This window comes from Mustela lutreola, chromosome X (assembly GCF_030435805.1).
Source record: "Mustela lutreola isolate mMusLut2 chromosome X, mMusLut2.pri, whole genome shotgun sequence".
Taxonomy (NCBI): Eukaryota; Metazoa; Chordata; class Mammalia; order Carnivora; family Mustelidae; genus Mustela; species Mustela lutreola.
The window spans coordinates 109,895,225-109,904,069 of record NC_081308.1 but is presented as its reverse complement, the minus strand read 5'-3'; positions in this window follow the sequence as shown (position 1 = coordinate 109,904,069).

Below are 8,845 nucleotides of genomic sequence, written 5' to 3'. Positions count from 1 at the left end.
CCATGTCCTCTCTCCAGCTCCAGCTCCTGAAAACCACTAATTTGTTTTATTTCTCTATAAATTTGACTATTCTGGACACTTTAATTAAATCAAATCATAAATATATGGCTTTTGTTTCTGGCTTCTTTCAATTAGCCTATAATGTTTGTGAACTTTAGCCAGCTGCAGTGCATTCAGTCCTTTATAGGGATATATAATATTCCACTGTGAGGGTACACCACATTTTATTTATCAGCTGATGGACATTTGGTTTGTTTCCACTCTTTGACTATAATGAAAAAAGCTGTCATAGGGGCACCTGGGTGGCTCAGTGGGTTAAGCTTCTTCCTTCGGCTCAGGTCATGGTCCCAGGGTCCTGGGATCGAGCCCCACATTGGGCTCTCTGCTGAGCAGAGAGCCTGCTTCCCTCTCTCTCTCTGCCTGCCTCTCTGCCTACTTGTGATCTCTGTCTGTTAAATAAATTAAAAAAATATTAACAAAAACTGTCATAAATATCAGAACATAAGTTGTTGTAGGAACGTATGTTTTCAGTCCTCTCAGGAATATACTGAGGAGTGCAAATGTGGACTCAAAAGGAAATTCCACGTTTAAATTTTAATAAGTAGCCAAAGTGGTTTCCATGGCAGCTCCACCATTTTGCATTTTTCCCAGCAATGCACAAAGACTTCCAACTTCTCCACATCTTTGCCAACTCATAATTTTCTATTTTTAATGACTGATCTATAAATGTGAAATAATATCTCACAAAGGTTTTAATTTGTATTTCCCTAATGACTAAAGATGTTGAATATCTTTCCATTTGCTTCTTGGCTATTAATGTCATCACTTTAGAAAAATGTCTATTCACATCCTTTATGCATTTTTTAGTTTGGTAATTTTTATTTGTTTTTGTTGTTAAGTTATAAATATTCATTATATTTTCTGGATACTACATATTTACCACATTATGTGGGGCATCTTTTCACTTTTTTGATAATATACTTGGATGCACAAAAGTTTTCAATTTTCATGAAGCCTAATTTATCTATTTTCTCTTGTGTGTGTGTGTGTGTGTGTGTGTGTGTGTGTGTGTTTGGTATCATAGCTATGTATATTTTGCCAAATCCAAGAACATGATTTACTCCTATGTTTTCTTCTGTTTTATACTTTCAGCCTGCACTTGTCATCCCTTGATCCATTTTGTGTTATTTCTTTAAATAATATGAAATAATTAATGGATATAACTCATTCCTTCACAAGTGAGTAGTTAGTTATTTCAAAACCATTTGTTGAAAAGACTATTATTTCTCCCTTGAATGTTCTTGACAACCTCGTTAAAATCAACTCTAAATAGATGTATGGATTTATCTATGGACATTAAATTTTATTCCATTGACAATCTTATGTCAGGAGTACAATGCTTTAATAGCTATAGGTTTTTTTTTTCAAAAATTTTTAATATGTTCCAATTTTCTCTGTTGCATGTTACAATGTTCTTTTTTAATTTTTTTTATTTTTTATAAACATATAATATATTTTTACCCCCCTGGGCACAGGTATGTGAACTGCCAGGTTTACACACTTCACAGCACTCACCATAGCACATACCTTCCCCAGTGTCCATAACCCCACCCCCCTTCTCCCAACCCCCCTCCCCCCAGCAACCCTCAGTTTGTTTTGTGAGATTAAGAATCACTTATGGTTTGTAAGAATGGCTAAAACTAACAAGTCAGGAAACAAAAGATGCTGGTGAGGATGAGGAGAAAGGGGAACCCTCCTACACTGTTGGTGGGAATGCAAGCTGGTGCAACCACTCTGAAAAACAACATGGAGGCTCTTCAAAATGTTGAAAATAGAACTACCCTATGACCCAGCAATAGCACTACTGGGTATTTACCCTAAAGATACAAACGTAGTGATCCAAAGGGGCACGTGCACCTGAATGTTTATAGCAGCAATGTCCACAATAGCCAAACCATGGAAAGAACCTAGATGTCCATCAACAGATGAATGTATCAAGAAGATGTGGTATATATACACAATGGAATACTATGCGGCCATCAAAAGAAATGAAATCTTGCCATTTGCGATGATGTGGATGGAACTAGAGGGTATCATGCTTAGCGAAATAAGTCAAGCGGAGAAAGACAACTATCATATGATCTCCCTGATATGAGGAAGTGGAGATGCAACATAGGGGGTAAAGTGGATAGAAGAATAAATGAAACAAGATGGGGTTGGGAGGAAGACAAACCATAATTGCTATAGTTTTGTTTTAAGTTTTATTTTTTATTTATTTTTAAATTTAATTTTTCAGTGTTCCAAGATTTATTGTTTATGCACCACACCCAGTGCTCCATGCAACATGTGCCCTCCTTAATACCTACCATTAGGCTCACACATCCCTCCACCTCCTAAAACCCTCATTTTGTTTCTCAGAGTACACAGTCTCTCATGCTTTGTCTACCCCTCCAATTTCCCCCAAAGTACTTTTCCTTTCCTTATCCTAATGTCCTCCATTAGGAAGTAGGAGACCACTAACTTCTTTTGTCTTTTCAAGAGTGTTTTAGCAATTGGTTCAACATCCACAAATCAATCAATATGATACAATACATTAATAAAAAAGCACAATAACTATATGATACTCTCAACAAATGCTGAAAAAGCATTTGACAAAGCACAGCATCGTTTCTTGATCAAAACCCTCCACAGCGTAAGGATAGAAGGTACATACCTCAATATCATAAAAGCCACGTATGAAAAACCCACACTGAATATCATTCTCAATGGGGAAAAAGTAAGAGCTTTTTCCCTAAGGTCAGGAACATAGCAGGGATATCCACTCTCACCACTGCTTTTCAACATAGCACTGGAAGTCCTAGCTTCAGCACTTAGACAACAAAAAGAAGCAAAAGGCACCTGAATTGGCAAAGAAGAAATCAAATTCTCACTCTGTGCAGTCGATATGATACCTTATGAGGAAAACCCAAAAGTCTCCACTCCAAAAATGCTAGAATGCACACAGGAATTCAGTACAGTGTCAGTATACAAAATCAATGCACAGAAATCAGTTGCAGTACTGTACACTGACAATAAGGTAGAAGAAAGAGAAACTAAGGAGTGAATCCCATTTATGATTACACCCAAAATCATATTATACCTAGGAATAAATCTTACCAAAGAGCCAAATAACCTGTACTCAGAAAACTATAGCATACACATAAAAGTAATTGAGGAAGACACAAAGAAATGGAAAAATGTTCCATGCTCATGGATTGGAAGAACAAATATTGTGCAAATGTCTATGCTACCTAGAGAAATATACACATTTAATGCAACCCCTATTAAAATACCATGAACTTTTTTTTTCAAAGAAATGGTACAAATAATTCTAAAATTTATATGGATCAGAAAAGACCCCAGATAGCCAGAGGAATGTTGGAAAAAAAAAAAAAAACACAAAGCTGACAGTATCACAATTCCAGACTTCAAGATCATTACAAAACTGTAATAATCAAGACAGTATATTACTGGCACAAAAACAGACCCATAGATCAGTGGAATAGAATAAAGAGTCTGAAGTGGACCCTCAACTCTATGATCAAGTATAATCTTCAACAAAGCAGGAAAGAATGTCCAATGGAAAAAAAGACATTCTCTTCAACAAATGGTGTTGGGAAAATTGGACAACCACATGCTGAAGATTGAAACTGGAACTTTTCCTTATGCCACACACACACACACACACACACACACAAAGTCTCAAAATGGATGAAAGAATTCAGTGTGAGACAGGAAATCCATCAAAATCCTTGAGGAGAACACAGGCAGCAACCTCTTCGACCACAGCCACAGCAACTTTTTCCTAGAATCATCACCAAAGACCAGAGAACCAAGGGCAAAAATGAATTATTGGGACTTAATGTCCAACAGACACATGAAAATGTGCTCATCACTCAGCATTAGGGAAATACAAATCAAAACCACAGTGAGATACCACCTCACACCAATCAGAATAGGTAAAATTAACCAGTCAAGAAATGACCGGTGTTGGTGAGGATACAGAGAAAAGGGAACCCTCCTACACTCTTGGTGGGAATGCAAGTTGGTGCAGCCACTCTGGAAAACAGTATGGAGGTTCCTCAAAAAGTGAAAATAGACCTACCCTACGACCCATCAATTGTACTACTGGGTATTTACACTAAAGATACAAATGTAGTAATCTAAAGAGGCACGTGCACCCGAATGTTTATACTAGCAATGTCCACAACAGCCAAACTATGGAAAGGACCTAGATGTACATCAATAGATGAGTGAATGTATATGTGGCATATGTATGTATGTGTGTGTGTGTGTGTGTGTGTGTGTGTATAATGCAGCCATTAAAAAAACCTGAATTCTTTCCATGTTCAACAACATGGATGGAACTAGAGGGTATTATAGTAAGTGAAATAAGTTGATCAGAGAAAGAATTATCATAGGATTTCACTGATTCACTGATTTGAAGTATTTGACAAACAAGACAGAGGATAATAGGGGAAGGGAGGGGAAAATGAAAGAAGATGAAACCAGAGAGGAGACAAACCATAAAAGACTCTTAATCTCAGGGAAAAAAACCAAGGGTTGCTGGAGGGGAAGGGTGTGGGAAGGATTGGGTGGCTGGGTGATGGCCATTGGGGAGGATATGGGCAATGGTGAGTGCTGCGAATTCTGTAAGACTGAAGAATCACAGATCTGTATGCCTGAAACAAACAATATATTATATGTTAGTTTAAAAAGATATAAAAGTAGATATAGGAAAAAAAGATTATTTTGGCTACGGAGTGTTCTGTGCAATTCCATATATATTTTTCTTTCCTATATTTTCTTTTTAAAAACTTTTTACTTAAATCCCAGTTATTTTACCACAGTGTAATATTAGTTTCAGATGTTGAATTCAGTGATTCAACACTTCCATACAACACGTTATGCACTTATTTTTTTTTAAAGATTTTATTTATTTATTTGACAGACAGAGATCACAAGTATCACAGAGACAGGCAGAGGGAGAGAAAGGGGGAAGCAGGCTCTGCACTGAGCAGAGAGCCTAATGCAGGGCTCCATCCCAGGACCCTGGGATCATGACCTGAGCTGAAGGTAGAGGCTTTAACCCACTGAGGCACCCAGTTGCCCCTTAATTATTGTTTAAATGTTTAGTATAATTCACCAGTCAAGCTATCTGATCCCAAGTTTTCTTTTTTAGAAATCTTGATTTTTAATTCAATCTAGTATCATAGGTCTATTCAGATAGTCCATTTCTTTTTCAGTCGTTTGTGTTTCTAGGAAATTACCTATCTACATTATCCAATTTGTTGGCATACAGTTGTTTCTAGCATTCTCTTATATTATCTTTTTCTTCAGTCAGATCTATAATAATGTCATCACTTTCATTTCTGAAGTTAGTAATATAAACCTTTTCCTTTATATTCCTGGCAGTCTACCTAAAATTTTGTCAATTTTGTGGCTATTTTCAAGAAACCAACTTATGATTTTCTTGAGTTTATCTGTTGTTTTCCTGTTCTCTATTTCATTCATCCCACTTAAATATTTATTATTTTCTTCCATTTACTTGTTTCAGATTTAGAGTTTACATTTCTGCCTCTGTCTTCATTTCATGCTTATACAGCTCCTAAAAATCTACTAGAAATGACAGTTTGGTAGCTTCTCAGATAGTTTCTGAACAAGCAACAAGTGCTGGATATGTTCATGGTCTTCTAGTTTCTGAAAAATATGTAGAGAGGATCCAGCTCAAGATGGCAATGTAGGAAGACTCTAAGCTCACCTCCCCTACAGCACAAACCAAATTACTCCTATTTATAGAACTCCTCCTGAATAACTAAGAGCTGACTGAAAAACTACTTATCAATCAAAGATAGAATGTCAAGAGAACAGCAAAAGAAGTGGAAAGGAGGTAACAAAGGGAAACTCTGACTCCCAATACTATGACCAGCACTGGGGAGGGATAGTGCTAAAGGACCAGGAACAGATTCCTCTGTCAGTGGACACGGGAAACACACACACACACACACACACACACACACACACACACGAGTTAAAAAGATCAACTAGCATTGGGACACCTGGGTGGAGTTGTCAGTTAAACTCCTGACTTTTGCTTTCAGTTCAAGTCATAGCTCTCCAGGTCAGAGGGACTGGAGAAAACATGGTTGACATTCCACCCCACATTAAAAGCCTAGAGAATCTGGATACCATAAAGGGCAGGTTCAGACCCCAAATCTGGCAGGTCCTGATGCCATAATGTGAGGGTCCAAATGCCATAACTGGTGGGTGCAATAATCTCAGTGAGCTTGTGAACTCAACCAGCCCAAAGTCTGCAAACCCACACCAATCTTACTCATGCTGGGAAACAGAATAAGACTGTAGTTTAAAAGCCCTGATATGAGGAAGTGGTGATGCAACATGGGGGCTTAAGTGGGTAGGAGAAGAATAAATGAAACAAGATGGGATTGGGAGGGAGACAAGCCATAAGTGACTCTTAATCTCACAAAACAAACTGAGGGTTGCTGGGGGGAGGGGGTTTGGGAGAAGGGGGTGGGATTATGGACATTGGGGAGGGTATGTGCTTTGGTGAGTGCTGTGAAGTGTGTACACCTGGTGATTCACAGACCTGTACCCCTGGGATAAAAATATATGTTTATAAAAAATAAAAAAAAAATAAAAAGCGCTGAGGAATAGAGGGAACATTCTCTCCCCCTTCACCTTATAAGCCTAGACTGGAACAGGATCTGGCTCACAGTGAGTTTGTAACCTTAGTGAGCCCACTATCTGTAAGCTCACACAAGCCAACCTGCTGTGCTGGGGCACAGAAAATACATCCCATTTTATTGTTTTGTTTTATTTCATTTATTTTTCTTTTTTTTATTTTTAATTTGTATCATTTTTTTCTCCTTTTATTTTTTTTCTTTCTTGCTTGCTTTCTTATTTCTTATTTATTTTCATTTTTCCTTATCTCTTTTCTTTTATTAATTACTTTTTAAATTATTTTTCCTTCTTTTTTTATTTCATTATTATTTTTTCTTCTTTCTGTAAAAAGTCATAGTTTAAAAAAGTAACTAGCATATGCATCCATAGCTCTAACCAACCAACAAGTCACTAAGCACACACAGTCTGCATAGAAGACATGTTACACAAGACCACTCCTTCCAGTTTAGAAAGTAGCTTTTCTGCCTAATCAATAGAAGCAAACACAGAATGTCAAGCAAAATGGGGAGACAGAGGAATATGCTCCCCAAAAAGAATAAGAAAATAAACTCAGAAAAAAAAAACCTCAGGAAAATAAAACCTAAATGAAATGGAGATAAAATATATGCCTTAACATTTAAAGAATTTAAAGTAATGATTATAAAAATGCTCACTTGGCATGAGAAAAGAGTGGAAGAATTGAGACCTTTAATAAAGAGATAAAAATATCAAAAAGAACCAGAGTTGAATAATATAGTAACTGAAATTAAAGCACACACACACACACACACACACACACACACACACACACACGAGGTAACCAATAGTGGATTAGGGAATGCAGAAGAACATATCAGTGATCTTGAAGACAAGGTAATGGGAAGTACACAATTTGGAAAGTGAAAAAGAAAAAAAGAATGGTGGTAGGCTAAGAGATCTCTTAAACAATATCAAGTAAAGAAACATTTGCTTTATACAGGTCCCAGAAGAAGAACAGAGAGGGAAAGGTGTAGAAAACTTATTTGAAAAAATAATAAGATTTTCCTGACCTAGGGAGGGAAATAGACATCTAAGTCCAAGAATCATAGAGAGCTCCAAACCCGTTGAACTCAACAAAATTCCCCACCATGTGAGCTGTGGAGTCAAACTGAATGGAAAGAAATCAGAGAGACATAAACCATGAAAGACTCTGGAAGTTGGGAAACAAACGATTACAGAGGGGAGAGAGGGAGAAGGATGGGGTAACAGGGTGATGGGTTTTAAGGAGGGCAAATGTTGTGATGAGCACTGGGTGTTATGTGCAACTAATGAATCATTGAACACTACGTCAAAAACTAATTGTGTGCTATACAGTGGCTAAGTGAACATAATAAAAAAGAAAATGTTAATTATCAAATATGAAAGATTTTGATTATTAACAAAACATTAATGCAAATAAAATATCCAAAGGTTATAGCTAAAGGGGGAATCTTAAAATCATCAAGAAACAAACATACAGGGATAGGGACAAGATGGCAGGGAACTAGGAGGAGGAGCCATTTCAACCTGTACCTTAAAGTGAGCTGATTTCCTACCAAGGAACTCTGATTACCCAGTAAATCAGCCTGAGATTAGAATTATACACTTCTGGATCTCCAGGAGGGCAGGAGATGCCAGTAGGCAGGTAAAGTGGAGTGGGAATGTTGGACTGGTATCAGAAGATAAACAAAAGGGGGAGGGAGCCACCAGAAGTGACCCATTGGAAAGTAATACCCCAATAAGATAGTGCCCTTCAACTGGGGACCAGCATTAACTTGGAGTATGGTTTAAAGCACTCAAAAAGAGCAAAGGATCATGGGGGGAAATTGTGGGAATTGGGGAAGTTAGGGACAGGGGCTTAATTCCCCAGACCGAGGACAGCCAACACTGGCAGTGAGCCAGAAAGAGTGTGGCAAAGAAACCAGGTCTTGGTCCCTGAGCTGCAAGCGAGGATGGCTGAGGGCCTGTGGGGTGCGGCTCCTGTGAGCCTTGCCAGCTGGCAGAACCACAGCATTTTTGCAGTCCCCATGCATTCACCACACTGTGCTATCAGAGCCTGAGACCCACCCCACACCCTCCCTTGAGAGAGGTCCATGCAGACAGCGGG